General features: G+C 31.2%; 1 pseudogene across 1 annotated transcript in view; it reads right to left on the minus strand.

The window, feature by feature from the left end:
- Positions 1 to 20,208, minus strand: part of LOC143256142 (stress-activated protein kinase JNK-like) — a 94,804-nt pseudogene that overhangs the window by 60,055 nt on the left and 14,541 nt on the right. Inside the window, exon 3 of the transcript XR_013031184.1 lies at positions 6,832 to 6,964. The product of XR_013031184.1 is annotated as a stress-activated protein kinase JNK-like (transcript). The remainder of the gene's footprint in view (positions 1 to 6,831; positions 6,965 to 20,208) is intronic.

A 20,208-nucleotide genomic window follows, 5' to 3' on the forward strand; every position in this document is an offset into this window, starting at 1 on the left:
TAAGCATCCCAACTGGAAAGAAGACCATCTATATAAAAATCAAAGAGGAGGAAGAGGAACACTAATAATGGTGTTGTCTTGATTCAACCACCATGCAAAGTTAGTCTGTAAGGAAAGAGGAAGAATGAGAAGGGCATTCAATATACCTCAAACAAGGTTCTACTGTTGCAACAAAACCCACTGAAGGTAATGCACGTGGGCATAAACAAGAGGGATGAACAGAGAAGCCTACATCCCCAAAAGAGAGAACCTCTCATGCAGTGGAAGGAGAAGCTAAGGGCTAGAAGTTCAAAGCCCACAACCAAAGAGGAGAAGGCTAGGACTGACTAAGCAGTAGTTAAGTAAAGATCTCTCTACACTCACCAACCAATCACCCTGTGTAATTTCTCTTAGGATAAACTGATTATAAAGGGTAGAATAAGCCTGTATGGAAGTTAGAAGTAGCCAGTCATCCAGGTTATGGTAGAAAACAAAGGCCCAAGGAATGAAGGAGAGAGACAACTTACCAGACCATTCAACAAAAAATTTAAAACTGATGTAAGTCCACACACAAGAGACTGGAACTGAAACACACATCTCAAATAAACAAAATAGAGATAACATTGGAATAAAGAGGAGAAGGAAATGTGGAGATACATCCAACATATTGAATTGCATCACCAACAGATCAGATGTGAACATCCAATGAAGGGCTAAGTAGAAATTCACAATGACCTTTGGGAGGACCACGAATTTTAGAGCAGACAGATCAGTGATGAGGTGCCAGTCCTCTGTCTCATAAGGGAACACAAAAAAATGGAAATAAACATCAAGAAATGAAGGAACTCCCTGTTTAATGGCTCCCTTGTGTAGCAAGTCCCAAATTATAGAAGATAGAGAATAAGTAACGTCCAGCAATAGAATTCTGAGGAAGAGGAAAAGAAATGGGATGCAAAGACCCTCCCATATGTCTCCATGTGTTGGAAAATCTGAGGAGTCTAGCCTCCACAAGCCCTGAACCCACTACACAGTCACCAAAAATACCAGTTACCCTGAAGAGATGCTCCACAGACCAATGATGAACCTCAGGAATACAAGATGCAGCAACCAGCAAGGGATAGAAAGGAGGAAAATGAGATGGGAGAAGTTTGGGATAAGCAGGAGACCAAGGATGAATGGGAGGTATATAATCAGGCTGACCCAATCCTGGTCTTCAAAAAGTTAGGAATGTCCCTAAAAAATCCTTTTGGTATAGAAAAGGTGTCATGTGCAAATTACACAAAGAGGAGAGAGGCAAACAAACCCAAAACAAAAGGATGTCCTACCCAAAAGATCCCAAAAACAGATCAGCCATGTTTGCAAAGCAAGGACAAAAGAGGAGAGCCATGCTAAAGTGGAAAACTGTGGATTCCGACTATCAAAAACCCATCAGAAAAGCAATAAATAGCCTTGAACAACAGATACAGAGAAAACAAAGAATGGAAAAGAACATACAGGGTGAGATGATTATGGTACAACCAGAGCTGGGGAAAAAAAAACACAAAAGTATTAGGGTTCAATTCCCACAATGGGACAATTAAATCTAAATACTGAGTCTAAATATGGAAATTCAGAACAATGATATGCTCCAGCATGGTTGTCCAGAGTATGTGGGGTTGAAGCATACTGACATCTAAACAAAACTGTTTCCTAAAATGACTAAGTGGAGAAACACTAAATAGTGGTCCAACAGCTCATCACTGAGAAGGGCAGGAGTATAATAATAGGAAATGGGAGATAAAAGAAAATACAGCATACCTGATTGTTTAAATCTAGAAATGAAGGAGAAAGTGTGGTCACCTATCTTATAACAACACGACTGTGAGCCATAAACAGGAGGGGGAACAGACTGTCCAAATCCTCATTAACATGTTCAGGCAAACACTCCAATCTAAAATGAGATTAAGGACTGCATGGAATAGAGAGAACTATACACAACAGGAGTTGTGTCATATTCATCTTGGTGAAGGGTTGCTGCATGACTGTTTGCATGATATTATACCAATATTTCACAAGAATATACATGAGGGTAGGTGGGGATATCAAGGCAAGTAGCATATATATGTAAAAATGGCTCGTTTGGGTTTAGAAAATATTTTACGTAGAGGAACATGTTTATACCTGTATTAAAAATAATAAAATAAATAAATAAAATTATATATTCAAACATCTAACATTGCCCTCTACATTCCAACACTCAGTTACACAACCCCTTTCAAACATGCAGTCAGCTTCCGGTCAGTTACCTCTTCCTTTCTTTGTAAACCTGACGATGACCAAAGAAGTTCGAAACGTTGTTCGCTCCTCTACGCAAAATATTTTCTCAACCCAAATGAGCCATTTTTACATATATATTTCTCTACAAGTGGGTTTTCTCAACATCACTGATTATTATTTCATCAAGGCTAGTGGCAAGCAAAAATGTGTGCATATAAAGGGCAGTGTAACCTGAGAAAAGAAATACTGAATAATAAACTTTTTGTGATAATAACAAATGAATACAACTATACTGTTGGTGTGAATGTGCTTTGTAGTCATTATGAGAAAAACATATACACTGTGACAAAAAGTGTCATTGGCCACTATTCAGTTTATTTTTCTCACAATGAGTACAAAGCACACTAATACCAATTGCATGCTTGATACTTTCCACTATGATAAAGATCCAGTTTATCACTCTTTAGTTAAACTGTGTTCAGGGTTACTGGTGAGTGGAATTCTCTGAAACTAGTAAAACCCAACAAAAAATGTTGATCAAGATGTAGATTGAACTTGACTTTCCTTGAACTAATATTTCAAGATTAAACAGTTTTCAGAATAGTTAAGTGTATACACTTACTATTTATTAATAAATAAATAAAAAACAAAAACAATGCAAGTTGTAGGATTCATGCCATCGATCACTCAGGTCACCAAATTTTAAAATTATACTTTCAAATGAATGAGAAATTTATTTTGTTATATTATTTGTTCTGCTGCTAGAAAAGCAGACTGGGTAGGTTTCTCAGGAGTCATGCAATTTTCTGAAAGTTCTAAATTACAAAAGTCTATAGCATGGACACATTCATATCACTAAACCTCATGTACTGTAAAATATTAATGTTAAAGTCTACAGCATGGACACATTCATAGCACTAAACCTCATGTACTGTAAAATATCAATGTCAAACAAAAGTCTACAGCATGGACACATTCATGACACTAAACCTGTTGTATTGTAAAAAATCAGTGTTAAACAAGTCTATAGCATGGACACATTCATACTACTAAACCTCCTGTACCATAAAATATTGAACAGAAGTCTATAGTATGAACACATTCATCCCACTAAACATTATGTATTGTAAAATATTGAACAAAAGTCTGTAGCATGGACATATTCATACCACTAAATTTCCTGTACCATAAAATATTAAACAAAAGTCTAAAGTATGAACACATTCATCCCACTAAACATTATGTACTGTAAAATATTGAACAAAAGTCTGTAGCATGGACATATTCATACCACTAAATCTCCTGTACCATAAAATATTAAACAAAAGTCTATTGTATGGACACATTCATCCCACTGAACATCATGTACTGTAAAATATTGAACAAAAGTCTGTAGCATGGACACACTCATACCACTAAACCTGACATACTGTAAAATATTAATGTTAAACAAAGTCTATAGCATGGACACATACCACTGAACATCATGTACTGTAAAATATTGAACAAAAGTCTGTAGCATGGACATATTCATACCACTAAATCTCCTGTACCATAAAATATTAAACAAAAGTCTATTGTATGGACACATTCATCCCACTGAACATCATGTACTGTAAAATATTGAACAAAAGTCTGTAGCATGGACATATTCATACCACTAAATCTCCTGTACCATAAAATATTAAACAAAAGTCTATTGTATGGACACATTCATCCCACTGAACATCATGTACTGTAAAATATTGAACAAAAGTCTGTAGCATGGACACACTCATACCACTAAACCTGACATACTGTAAAATATTAATGTTAAACAAAGTCTATAGCATGGACACATACCACTGAACATCATGTACTGTAAAATATCAATGTTAAACAAAGTCTGTAGCATGGACACACTCATACCACTAAACCTGACATACTGTAAAATATTAATGTTAAACAAAGTCTATAGCATGGACACATACCACTGAACATCATGTACTGTAAAATATCAATGTTAAACAAAGTCTATAGCATGGACACATTCATGACACTAAACCTCTTGTATTGTAAAATCTTAGTGTTAAAAAAACCAAAATGTACAAATAAATGTAAACAAAGAGCTTTTGTGCAAATTGCACCACTCCTGATAAAACTGGATTTCCAATTACGTTTTTTTGATGGATGTGCAACATTTAGACTAAAACATCCTTTGAATAAACATAACCAATTTTATGAAATTTCAAATAATTAATAAAACTGGATTTTTAGGTTTTCATATAATAATTTGTAATGGTATACTTCATAAATAATTTTTTTTAATTTCACACAAGTTTTTAATGAAAGCTCAATCTCAAGAGTTATATTCTACTCTTTTGTTGGACAAAAAAAGACCAAGTGGGTCTTTGATCATTAAGGACAGGTAAATCTTTTTATCAGAAGGTGTTTCTCAGACAAGAAGTTTTTTTTAATCTTATCACCCTGCACTGACACCTCACAAAGAAAGATTTTAGAAGTTTTAAAAACATATTGATAAATAATAATGCATGTACACTACTCTAGCTCAGCATCCTATACTCAAAGAAATAAATCAGTGTTTCAGTGATGTCGAGAAAACCTACTAGTAGAGAAATATATATGGAAAATCGGCTCGTTTGGGTTGAGAAAATATTTTTGTTCGCTCTTCTATGTAAAATATTTTCTCAACCCAAACGAGCCGTTTTTGCATATAAATTAGTGTATACTCTAGCTCTTGTAGGCTAAAGTTGAAAGCTTCAATAGCTACAGTTTGCTAAAGAAATAAACATTCTCTACCAAGTAATAATACAACAAAAGATAATTTTTTCTTATATACCACTCAAATTTAAAAACTTATACATCAAATTTATAATCCTACTGTAGATTTGAAATTATAGACAAAGAAATACAACAACTTTGATTTGTAACTTTTTTTTTGTAAATTTCATAAACTATATTTATGGTTAACCCTTTTGCTGTGGGCCAAGTATAATAAACACAAGTTCATCTACACATTTGCACATATTAAGTATTTGCACTATAACTTTTAATACATTATATGTATCTTCACAAAATTTAGTAGACTTTTAGTAAAGATTACAAGTATTTTATATACCAGAATTCAAAATTTTTAATAAAAAATTTTTACCAAAGATTTGTTTGTGAAAATAGTTTGTTTTATTACTAATGTTATTTTCTACACTCCAAATATGTGGGTCTGTCACTTAACGAACTTCATAACCATCATAAAAAAATATATATTTCTATATAAATTACGCTTTTTCATGCTAGAATGATTACATATTATAACATGAACATACAAATGTTTAGTCTTAAAATATAGAACAATAAACCAAGAAATAAAGTAAACAATTATCTCTTCTCGCTACAACCTTTGTATTGGGTTGCTGCTTGACATAGATTGCTAAGCTTTTAAAATTTTGCATGTGTAGGATTATCAAACAAATTTTTTTTTAGGTTTTATATTTACAGTTCAGTGACCAAAAAATCACAAATAACTATTTTGATACCACAGAATTCCTCTATAATTTCTCAAGCTCAGTTGATAAGGTTTATTTATATTAAAAAACACATGAAACTTGAACAGACTAAAGACACAACCTACCTCATTGAAATCTTGGATTGAAAGAACATGGTAGTCTTTTCAAAGATTAAAATTTCTGAGAAAAACTGCTCTGGGGGCATTCTAAGCTGTTGATTGGTTATTCATACACCATATACTGTAGTAAGAGTACATAAGAGACCACTTCAAAATAAATGAAAAGAGTGGAACAGGACCACAGTGTTTGATTCAGTACACAAGCATACCTCAGCAAAATAAAAAGATACGAGGTTCTTATTTTATATTCTAGCTTGTCAGTATTAATACTTTGAATTCCTAACTTGTACAAAACTATAAATGCAGTATTACAGACTTAGTGTTTTGACATCATAAACATATTCACAGTGCTGCAACTTTAATGTTAAAAAATTAACTCATATATAATAATAAAGTTTGAATTATAATCTACAATTTGATTCCAAACTTATTGGAATCAATTTATAAAATAGTAGTTCAATAAAATTTTGAAATCAAGTCAACAAACTCAGTGACATGGCCTTTAACCCATGACCTGTTGTGAAAGGGTTAAAAGAAACAGATGTTATAGAAAATGTCTTTTGAGAGAGTGGCTTATAAAAAAAAACTTTATTTTAAGTTACTTTATTAAATGGTTAGTTAATTTTACCTTCTATCACTAACTGAAAGAACTAGCTGTTATACAACTAATTTCCATTGAAAAATATTCTAAAATATAGTACTTGCATGTTATTTTTCTGTTAAATCACAAACTAAAGGAAAAACTACTTAAAATGTGGCAAAAGAAGGTAAAGATGAGTAATTACCAAATTTAACATGCACAAGAGTCAAGATAAATTCAGCCAAATTCATAGTTTTAATTTCAACAATTATTCTACTGTTATTTCCCTACTATATGGACGTACATAGTCTATTCCCAGGTACAAGTATACCAAACGTACTTACACTCTACATTCAGCTCAACATATCAATATTATATAAAACAAACCTTTCACTTACATTTTGTGATTCACAAGTTTCATCAGTTTAAATTCCCTATAGGCCCTTTTGGCATGAGTTACATTCTGAAAAGGTCTGCTTAGTTTCTTGATAGCTACGTGCTGATCTGTTACTTTGTCAAGAGCAGAACTGTAGAGAAACAAAGCATTTTTTTTAAATGCCTATTGATAAAAATAATTATATCTCTGTACTGCAAGGAACAATGATTTATAGATGTAATAAACTACTGTTACAGACTTTTTACAGATCTAATAATGATTTATAAATGTGATAGACTACTGTTACAGACATTTTACATATCTAATAATGATTTATAGATATGATAGACTACTATTACAGACTCTTTACATATCTAATAATGATTTATAGACGTGATAGACTACTGTTACAGACTTTTTACATATCTAATAATGATTTATAGATGTGATAGACTACTGTTACAGACTTTTTACATATCTAATAATGATTTATAGATGTGATAGACTACTGTTACAGACATTTTACATATCTAATAATGATTTATGGATGTGATAAACTACTGTTACAGACTTTTCACATATCTAATAATGATTTATAGATGTGATAGACTACTGTTACAGACTTTTTACATATCTAATAATGATTTATAGATGTGATAGACTACTGTTACAGACTCTTTACATATCTAATAATGATTTATAGATGTGATAGACTACTGTTACAGACTTTTTACATATCTAATAATGATTTATGGATGTGAGACTACTGTTACAGACTTTTTACATATCTAATAATGATTTATAGATGTGATAGACTACTGTTACAGACATTTTACATATCTAATAATGATTTATGGATGTGATAAACTACTGTTACAGACTTTTCACATATCTAATAATGATTTATAGATGTGATAGACTACTGTTACAGACTTTTCACATATCTAATAATGATTTATAGATGTGAGACTACTGTTACAGACTTTTTACATATCTAATAATGATGTATAGATGTGAGACTACTGTTACAGACATTTTACATATCTAATAATGATTTATAGATGTGATAGACTACTGTTACAGACTTTTTACATATCTAATAATGATTTATAGATGTGAGACTACTGTTACAGACTTTTCACATATCTAATAATGATTTATAGATGTGAGACTACTGTTACAGACTTTTCACATATCTAATAATGATTTATAGATGTGATAGACTACTGTTACAGACATTTTACATATCTAATAATGATTTATAGATGTGATAGACTACTGTTACAGACATTTTACATATCTAATAATGATTTATAGATGTGATAAACTACTGTTAGAGACTTTTTACATATCTAATAATGATTTATAGATGTGATAGACTACTGTTACAGACTTTTTACATATCTAATAATGATTTATAGATGTGAGACTACTGTTACAGACTTTTCACATATCTAATAATGATGTATAGATGTGAGACTACTGTTACAGACATTTTACATATCTAATAATGATTTATAGATGTGATAGACTACTGTTACAGACATTTTACATATCTAATAATGATTTATAGATGTGATAGACTACTGTTACAGACATTTTACATATCTAATAATGATGTATAGATGTGAGACTACTGTTACAGACATTTTACATATCTAATAATGATTTATAGATGTGATAGACTACTGTTACAGACTTTTTACATATCTAATAATGATTTATAGATGTGATAGACTACTGTTACAGACTTTTTACATATCTAATAATGATTTATAGATGTGAGACTACTGTTACAGACTTTTCACATATCTAATAATGATGTATAGATGTGAGACTACTGTTACAGACATTTTACATATCTAATAATGATTTATAGATGTGATAGACTACAGTTACAGACTTTTTACATATCTAATAATGATGTATAGATGTGAGACTACTGTTACAGACATTTTACATATCTAATAATGATGTATAGATGTGAGACTACTGTTACAGACATTTTACATATCTAATAATGATTTATAGATGTGATAGACTACTGTTACAGACTTTTTACATATCTAATAATGATTTATAGATGTGATAGACTACTGTTACAGACTTTTTACATATCTAATAATGATTTATAGATGTGAGACTACTGTTACAGACTTTTCACATATCTAATAATGATGTATAGATGTGAGACTACTGTTACAGACATTTTACATATCTAATAATGATTTATAGATGTGATAGACTACTGTTACAGACATTTTACATATCTAATAATGATTTATAGATGTGATAGACTACTGTTACAGACATTTTACATATCTAATAATGATGTATAGATGTGAGACTACTGTTACAGACATTTTACATATCTAATAATGATTTATAGATGTGATAAACTACTGTTAGAGACTTTTTACATATCTAATAATGATTTATAGATGTGATAGACTACTGTTACAGACTTTTTACATATCTAATAATGATTTATAGATGTGATAGACTACTGTTACAGACTTTTTACATATCTAATAATGATTTATAGATGTGATAGACTACTGTTACAGACTTTTTACATATCTAATAATGATTTATAGATGTGATAGACTACAGTTACAGACTTTTTACATATCTAATAATGATTTATAGATGTGATAGACATTTTACATATCTAACAGACACAACTTCATGTGTTTGCACATATAGAAAGTACCAAATTCACTCATTTTTGTTTTGATTTCTCTGAGTACACATTTAAAGCAAAACTGGTTTTGCCAAAATTTATCATAAGAATAATTTATTTCATCTGCAGCATGAAAACACTGATGACTAACAAGACACATAAAGATGCTAACTTGTATAAATAACTTCAGAAAAATGTTTCCTGATTCAGTCACTAAAAATTCTTTTACAATCAATGTTCAGAAATAGTAAAGTGCATTTGACTCTTAGCTCCACCATTCATTCAAAGAGAACTATATTCTCAATCAGGAAAATCAGTTGTTCATTATCTACTTCTTGTATTTATATATAAAAAACAAATCCCAATTTGTAATACTTCCATTGACAAAAATAAATAGTAGCTTGTTGGACATTTATATATATAATTAAATCAGTTCTAATGGATTTTGGATTACACCAAGCTTGTGAGTATAGTTAGTGGACAAGAAAAGACTGAAATAAAAAAATTTAAGATGTACGTATAGTATGTGTGTTATTGGATTTGTGTACTCAGTAAACATAAAGTTAACAGACATGAAGTAGACGTAATAACTGTATGTCTTATGCTATACTCCAAATTAACATTTTTTATAGAATTCATTATACTTGCAAATGCGAAATTACACTCTTTACATTTTTATCAACTAAAAGTATGTTAAAATTTCATAACTTCTGATACTTAAAACTGTTCTCCCAATTCTGAAGCTGTTTGATAGTTTTTCCATCCCACACACAACAGCAGCCATAACACAATAGAAATATTTCTGTCTGTCATAATTCATAGGTTTCAGTTTTCTTTTGTTCTCCTCAGCAATTTCTACTTCTTTATTTGTTTACTCCACCATTTCTTCAAAATGCTTTTCTTCACATAAAGATTAGGTACATATTTTTCTTGAACATTTAATTGGAACCAGTGTTCCTTCACAGATATATTACCATCTCCCACTTTACTGCTATCTTATTGTTGTAAACCACATCACTTCCTTAATTTATCTAAAATACACATCTAGGTTTTAATCAGTACTATTCTAACTTTCATCATCAATATAACTTGCATCATTATCATTTTCATCAATGGATAAATTATCTTACTATTCTTTATTCAATGCTATATACTGTTCTAATCACTATTTAAACTCATAGTTGCCTTCATAAATGCCAATACTTTTAATCACCATACATTTAATCCTGGAACTCCTGATACTTGTTTTCCTGTTTTCACAAAGTTATTTGAGAAGAGATTCAGAAATTAATACAGTCTTAAGAAGTCAAAAGATGACACAATATAATGAAATAGGTTACTTTATTCCAATTATTTCTACCTGTTGCATTATTCATTATAAATAACTAGTCAAACAACAACGGTTGAGCTTACTCATTTTTGTTTAAAATATGTAGATGTTCCACTAGTAACAGGTGAAATTAATAGCATTACCGATGATGTTTTAGCTAATTTTTTTGTTTGACAAATACATTAGAAAACCTATAACAAAGTCATGGGTTAAAAGCAACATGATGCACAAATACCATAAAATTATGTTTGTACAGCTGATCAGATCTTACACATGACCCCATAAGTAATTTTAGGGTTAAGCATGAATTTAACCCACAATTACACAAAGTAAACAAACATAAAAACAAAATTATCAAGTGGGTGCCAAATGTTAAAAGTCATGTGTGGCCAGACTGGTAGGTTTATCACTTAGGCTATAAATCCAAACACAAAATTAGCTAAACTTCCACAAATGTTTTCAATAAACCAGATGCATAAAACTGCTTAAATTACTATAATTAAGTTTTTGTCTTATCTGAATTACTCACAGGCTATTGTGCCTAGCAATCTATTCTACATTACATTAAGTCTAATTACATTTTATGTCATAATCAAATTAGGTACAAGTTACAGTACTTAGTAGGCATTACTGCAAATAAGAAAGTAATATTTTTGAAAAGTCTAAATTGACAAAAGAGCATGAAATTAAACTTTAAAATGCAAATATTAGTTAACCCAATACATAACTAACATGACAAATGAAAAAACAGTTGATATAAAGTTCAATGTATAGAAACAGCTAGTATCCAGCAAAAGTATATTTCTTCAAACTTTCACATGAAGGTGAATTGTTAAGGAAATTAAGAACCTTCACCAGATACTGGCTATTTCTTTTCATTTTACACATTTTCACTCCAGTGTGCACAATGCTACCTGAATTAATCCTATAACTCATAAGGTTCCATCAAGTTGACAGATTACTCTGGTTGGAACTCTTGCAATTATATAAAATTGATAAATATACATTACAAATTTCTTAAATAACTCATCATTAATGTTTTTATCCTGACCTGAATTATTCAGTGTTATTTGAATTATGTCTGCAAATTTATTATTAATTTAAAAACATATTCAACCAAATGAAGCAGAACATGCTCCTATTATATTCCTTTTGTGCTCTAGTTATGCTAGAAGCATGATGTGTGTTCATTTTAACCCTACGATATACATATAGTCTCTTGGAAACAGCTATCTGTTTTTATTTGTCAGTTTTCTATTTCTTCATTCAGCTCAATTACTTATTTCTATACAATATCAAATAAACAGAAAAATGAGTATTAGTCAGTCATCCAAAATTAAACACTGCTTTAAGCATTTCATTTACCGAACTGAAAGTACCACAACAAAGAATTGTCAAACCATGTTCTTGTATACCTTAACAAACATCCACTTTTGTTTTTGTTTAAACTTAAGTTTACTAGATGTATGTTTACGGCATATAACTTAATTTTTCCTCTCATTTCTCATGTAATATAATGAGGGGCTCAAAGGGCCCCTACTATGCATTTCTGTATGTTCTGTTATCCATGCATCCTATGGTTAACATATATGATTACTATGATGGACAACTTATATGTTACATCATTGAAAGCATATGACATAAATGCCCAATATCATCAGCAAAATCTGGATATCATGTAGAATTTATTTCAATATCCTGGTGATCCTCTTGGATGATATATTCATTCAAATGAAATGCAGCCAAATATATAAAATTAGTAAAACACTTAAAGTAATGTAAAACATTGCTCTGAATAAGAGCAAAGCCACACTGGACTATCATCTGTGTCCACCATAGTCAATCAAACCCTAGACTTTAGCAATGCAAGTCCTTGGGGACCTTAAAGGAACAATGACCCTAGTTCTTTCTTTACACATTATCAAAGGAGTTCTGAGCATGAAATAGTTCAAAGTTCCAAAGTTTTTGCTGTTTTTATGTGAGGTGTACATCTTAGCTGTCGGTGGTGGATTTAAGGTTGTGTGGGCCCAAAATCCCATGTAATTTTACATACAATAAAATTATCAATGGGCCCCATTAAGACCAGGGGCCCTAGGGCTGAACCTCCTCTAGCCCCTTCCTAAATATGCCACTGTTAACTGTATTAAGTATTAATGAAACATTACAAAATCTGGAAGTTTATATAATTGAAATATAAACACACACATATATAAGTTTACATACACTGGAAAATCATTGTTAAGAAATGTGCTGTAGGCAATAACTGATAACATTCTCCTTGTCACATGGATGAAATACACTCACCAACTTCAGGTACCATATCTGTAATACAATGTACCAATAAACCCAAATATACAACTTTTCAGATATTCCTGCAAAGCTACATCACAGCTATCTGCACTACCAACCATAATTTTGACTTGGCAAACTAGATACAGTACCCACCACTGACTATTGGACACGTATAATCAGGTAATAGGAATTCTTATATTTATCATTCTTATAATACACCCATAACATGGACCCTTAAATTCACGGATTTAAACACTAAACACAATGTTATGCCTAGACCAATATACAACTGAAGAGATGAAAAGGAAAGTTTATATTACTTAATATCCCAGTACATGCAATTTCCTGTGATGTCATTATGTTACTGGAGTAAATGTATAGCATCCAACTGTGTCATTTATCTTAACATGCATCATTTATTAATTACAAACCATCATATAACATATTAAGCTTTAGTCTTTTATATATTTTAATGTATAAACTATATTCTTGCAAAATTAGCACAACACAACACATACTATTACATCAATAGCTTTCAAATGAGTCAATAAACATTAATTGTTAGCTATTATAAAGTATTATTATAAATCACTGTCAAATTTGGTTGGTTGTTAAGCATAAAGCTAAACAATAAAGATGTCTATGAAGCATCAAAACTCAGTTTTTTTAACCATTACAAGTCATCTGATTTACTACCAAGCTGCTGAGAAGCTGTCCAACTTATTCATATACTTGAAAATCTGAATTCTAGGATTTGTTCATATTTAGTTTTAATTTTTAACTTTCACACATAATACAAATTCTACAAATGTTCAATAAATTCAATATTAACGGAATACCATTACTTAAGCAGCTCTCTTTCAGAAAATGAAATAAATTCATGTATAGATATTCATTTATATGGTAAGTTGTATACATGTCATTCAATGTAGTAAATATTAAGCTTGCAAACACAGAAGGTTTATCTGCTCAAAATGCAAAAACACAAGCACAAAAGTATCTGTCAAATTAACTACATATGGCAACTTTCCAAACATAATTATTTTACTCTGTAAAATTCATATTAAATTAAAAGAAGTGTTTATCTACATGTATAAACTTAGAAGAAAAGCAAATATTATTTAATCAATCACCAACACAGACAATGTCAGAAAGCTCAGCTTTTATGGAAAAAGTCTTAAACACAAAATACATGTAACACTGATAAAATTCATCAAATGCTACACACATTAATCTATAAAATGTGTGTTCAACAAAAAACCAAAGTCTGAACAACATTTGATTATATAAACTTCCAAATTAATCTCATTCCAGAACTATTACCAATATAATCCCTTCCTATCCATGATGAAGGTTGTTTTCAAGTTCTGCCATAAGCATACAAACACACAGAATGATTGTGATTTCCTTGTGCTATATTCTAGGAGCTAATAGGACAGGAAAACATATGCTTAAGATTTGTAAAAGACAGGCTTAGCTCCAACTGAGACATTTTCATTCCAATAACATTCACAGATTTATGGAACAAGCTGGCATCATCAGAAGTTGAGGCCAGCACTTTACATGAGTCATGCAACAGGAAATTAAATACTGCTGAACAAATAAATGGTGGGTTTAAAGTTTTAATTTTCATTAAGATGAGTGTACTTGGACAGCTCTGAAGGATCAAATAATATTTAGGAATCCAAATGCTAAGTTGCAATATGTAAAAGTTAAGCACCTACATTTCTTCAGATCAGTTAACTCTTTGCAGTAATAAAAATGGCAATTGAATATTAGGTTCAAAATTTTAATTTTTCCTCACATAGAAGTTGTAATAATATGACACTAAATCTGTATTTTTATTTTACTCAAAATCAAAAGACTTACAAGTAACTTCTACAATTATATAAATGTCCATCTCTCTCTCTCCAGGGTATAGTTTTACTGCTCAATACTTCACATGTGCTCATCTACCCATATAATGAAAATTTGCCAAAGATTAGATCAATATCTCTAATAGTTTCTGATTTACAGGCCTGTAAACTTTAATTACTGTTTTTTTGTTTTTTTTTGGGCGACTTTGGCTGCTTAAAGCTGCAAGAGTAATGGTGGCAGAAGGCTGAAATTTGCTACACTGACTGAATTAATCTCACAGAATTCAAAAATGATCTCAAACCAAGTTTATCTCTCTTAATGATTTTCATAGTGAGGCAGTAAAATCACCTGAAAACCCAAAATCATAAAAAACATTGGTTTATGTAATAAGCCATAGCTCTAATACTTAATATGATACAAAGCTGATTTTTTTTTCTAATTTTCTATAACATATCAGTTGATAAATCAGCAATTGTTGTAATTAAAAGTCTGTTAGATCTCCTGTAAAAAAAATTTAGCTGCATGCAACTTTTTATGATTTAGCTAAAAATAGCCCTACTTCAGGCCACAGTTTGACCTTGTCACCAGTTATTCAGCCTTTTCAAATTTTACCATATATTCATATACCAAATGCTCAATATATTAATGAACAAACTTTTTACTTTATTAAAAATACTTCACTAAAAATACAATTATTTTGTGTGTGAAAGACTTATAATGTTAACTGAAAGACTACCAAATTTTGTGAAGGTATACTTGTTATATTAAAAGTTAGTAATATTAAATCAATAAAGACAAGTACAAAGAAACCACATGGTCAGTGAAATCAACCAAGCCCATGTTGAAAGAGTTAACAGTGACAGTATTAACTGATAAAACAATCCATTCTAATTTTCATAAGTAAGAATGTACAAAAATAATACTTAATTAGCTGTATTCATTACCAAGTTCACTATCAGTTTAAACAGATGGCTTGTTCTGATCATACTTTAACATTATTATGAGGATGTAGTTCAAGGTGCAGATAATATGATACTATGTTGCTCATGTGAGCAATTCTCTGCAATCTAAACTGAAATAAAAGAAAAATTATAGTTCAAAAAAGGTACACAGTTATTATGAAGTCAGTAAAGATATGGTATTATCCTGTACCACATTTCTCACCTTCCCATTTACTTACAAGCCACTCCAGAAATCAAGTTAACTCATTTTTACTTCAGTGAACCACTTGTCCATCACAAAATAACCATACTTGAAAAAATGTAACAAAAAAAACATCTAGAATAATAAATAACATCTAGCCCCTTCAAGAGATGACAGTTAATACACTATGCTATACAATACAAAATACCAGAAACCCTTTAACAAAGAAACACATTAAAATACAAGATAATTCATTAACAAAGAGGCCTTAATATGAAAAATTACCCTTCAAAAATGAGATGCTCATGTCTTCCAATAAAACTACAAACAATATCCTTCAGAAAAAAAACAAAAAAACAATATACAAAAAACAAATACAGTCATTTAATCCCTTCACTGAACAACTAATTTTCAGGCTAATTCCCAAAAATTAACCATTATGCATCAAAAATTAAAATAATTAATTTGACCCTTTGTATTGCCTTTTCAATACTGATAGAAACTGTATTTTCTATATCTGACAGTAACATACCTCAAAAACCATACTAGATAGTGAAAAATAATAATTTAAACAAAAGATGAGAAAAATTAAGTGTTCTTTAGTAAAAGATATAAATAGAGACAAACTTAACTCAGTAAGAAGCCAAAATTATTACAAAATATAAAACAAATTATTTAAATAATTATATCCACAATGTAAAAAAGCTGTCTTTATGTAGATTCTATAGGTGTTCCTGAAGAGTTGGCAATTTTGTAATGAGGCATATAAACATCCAGAGTTTATGATGTATAATATAGATGGCAGCACGCAAGCAACTTTGGTGATTGTTCCAAGTGCAGGGTGATTTTCCCATAATTTGCAGTAAAAGGAAATATTTTTTGATAGCTGTGGGGTAAATCCAAGTTTTGCAGTCAGTGGGCATAAATGTTTATTTGGATATATCTGAAGCAGCAAAATTATTAATAAAGAAATGTATTGTAAAATAACTACAATAGTCATCAAATCAATAATTTACATATGATAGCAGGAATTGAAAACCCAAGGAGGGAAAACAAAAAATAAGCAAAACCCAAATTAAACCAATATAAAGGAACACCTTTATACCTATATTAATTAATAACTAAATATCTAACTGCATCACCCCCTACAATCCCACACTTGTTTCCTCTCTCATCCCTCAGACATGTGCCCAGCAACAGTCAGTTGTAAACTCTCTGTTTGTTAACCTGAAGATAACCTTAGAATGTTAAAATGTTGTTCTCTTCTTTACTAGTACAAGTGTTAATACCCATACTAGCCATCCTGAGATACATGTACAGTTTATGATAATCTCAAATGGACCAAAGAATGAGAACAAATATTCCTTTCAATAAAGTGTGAAAGTTGAGTTAGTATATCCATGACAAGACTGAGTTCTTGTTGGTGTGATTTTGTTTGAAACTTGTGTTAATACATCCATGCTAAGACTCTGAGTTCTTGTTAGATACCAATGCCATCAAATCAGAGTTATCAGAATTTCAGAAATGGGCTAGAACAAGTAATGCATATGCTCGTGGTTCCTATAAAGGCATATACTGTGTAACAAAAGAATTTCCAGCAGTTGTGGTATTTGTGAAACACTACTGACACAACCTGTATGGGAAAATCATCATTAAGGTGTACTGTGTGTTATTCAGATGGCTTATTAACTTCGAAGACTTGAAAGAGATAAAAACATTGCAGAATTATGATTTTATTCTGTTTTGTTGTCAGAGTAATGTTTTATATCTTGATTCAGACAATGACATGGAAGATGCTGAAAATAGTTATTTAGCTGTATGAGTTGGATTAGAAAAACATAAAAATATAATTGTGGGTGTCAGTTGGAATCTTGAGGATAATCTTCTTGTCACTACAGCTGGTATTATTTATCAGACCAGTGACTAGAGGAATTACTTGACTGTAAGACAGAAGAGAAGCAACATTAGGTACTTTCTGAACCTATCAAAGTGGTATTTCACTATGAAGTGTATACATTGTTGTGTGATGCAACAATAGGTACTTTCTGAACCTATCAAGAGGTATTTCACTAAGAAGTGTGTACATTATGTTGTGTGATGCAACAATAGGTACTTTCTGAACCTATCAAGTGGTATTTCACTAAGAAGTGTGTACATTGTTGTGTGATGCAACATTAGGTACTTTCTGAACCTATCAAGTGGTATTTCACTAAGTGTGTACATTATGTTGTGTGATGCAACATTAGGTACTTTCTGAACCTATCAAGTGGTATTTCACTATGAAGTATGTACATTATGTTGTGTGATGCAACATTAGGTACTTTCTTAACCTATCAAGTGGTATTTCACTATGAAGTGTGTACATTATGTTATGTGATGCAACATTAGGTACTTTCTTAACCTATCAAGTGGTATTTCACTATGAAGTGTGTACATTGTTGTGTGATGCAACATTAGGTGCTTTCTGAACCCACCAAGTGGTATTTCACTATGAAGTGTGTACATTATGTTGTGTGATGCAACATTAGGTACTTTCTGAACCTATCAAGTGGTATTTCACTATGAAGTGTGTACATTATGTTGTGTGATGCAACATTAGGTACTTTCTTAACCTATCAAGTGGTATTTCACTATGAAGTGTGTACATTATGTTGTGTGATGCAACAATAGGTACTTTCTGAACCTATCAAGTGGTATTTCACTAAGAAGTGTGTACATTGTTGTGTGATGCAACATTAGGTACTTTCTGAACCTATCAAGTGGTATTTCACTAAGTGTGTACATTGTTGTGTGATGCAACATTAGGTACTTTCTGAACCTATCAAGTGGTATTTCACTAAGTGTGTACATTATGTTGTGTGATGCAACATTAGGTACTTTCTTAACCTATCAAGTGGTATTTCACTATGAAGTGAATACATTATGTTATGTGATGCAACATTAGGTACTTTCTTAACCTATCAAGTGGTATTTCACTAAGAAGTGTGTACATTATGTTGTGTGATGCAACATTAGGTACTTTCTTAACCTATCAAGTGGTATTTCACTATGAAGTGTGTACATTGTTGTGTGATGCAACATTAGGTGCTTTCTGAACCCATCAAGTGGTATTTCACTATGAAGTGTGTACATTATGTTGTGTGATGCAACATTAGGTACTTTCTGAACCTATCAAGTGGTATTTCACTATGAAGTGTGTACATTATGTTGTGTGATGCAACATTAGGTACTTTCTGAACCTATCAAGTGGTATTTCACTATGAAGTGTGTACATTATGTTGTGTGATGCAACATTAGGTACTTTCTGAACCTATCAAGTGGTATTTCACCATGAAGTGTATACATTGTTGTGTGATGCAACATTAGGTATTTCCTGAACCTCTCAAGTGGTATTTCACTATGAAGTGTGTACATTATGTTGTGTGATGCAACATTAGGTACTTTCTGAACCTATCAAGTAGTATTTCACTATGAAGTGTGTACATTATGTTGTGTGATGCAACAATAGGTACTTTCTGAACCTATCAAGTGGTATTTCACTAAGAAGTGTGTACATTGTTGTGTGATGCAACATTAGGTACTTTCTGAACCTATCAAGTGGTATTTCACTAAGTGTGTACATTATGTTGTGTGATGCAACATTAGGTACTTTCTGAACCTCTCAAGTGGTATTTCACTATGAAGTGTGTACATTGTTGTGTGATGCAACATTAGGTACTTTCTTAACCTATCAAGTGGTATTTCACCATGAAGTGTATACATTATGTTGTGTGATGCAACATTAGGTATTTCCTGAACCTCTCAAGTGGTATTTCACTATGAAGTGTGTACATTGTTGTGTGATGCAACAATAGGTACTTTCTGAACCTATCAAGTGGTATTTCACTATGAAGTGTGTACATTATGTTGTGTGATGCAACATTAGGTACTTTCTGAACCTATCAAGTGGTATTTCACTAAGAAGTGTGTACATTGTTGTGTGATGCAACATTAGGTATTTCCTGAACCTCTCAAGTGGTATTTCACTATGAAGTGTGTACATTGTTGTGTGATGCAACATTAGGTACTTTCTGAACCTATCAAGTGGTAT

The sequence above is a fragment of the Tachypleus tridentatus genome, chromosome 7, assembly GCF_004210375.1.
Source record: "Tachypleus tridentatus isolate NWPU-2018 chromosome 7, ASM421037v1, whole genome shotgun sequence".
Taxonomy (NCBI): Eukaryota; Metazoa; Arthropoda; class Merostomata; order Xiphosura; family Limulidae; genus Tachypleus; species Tachypleus tridentatus.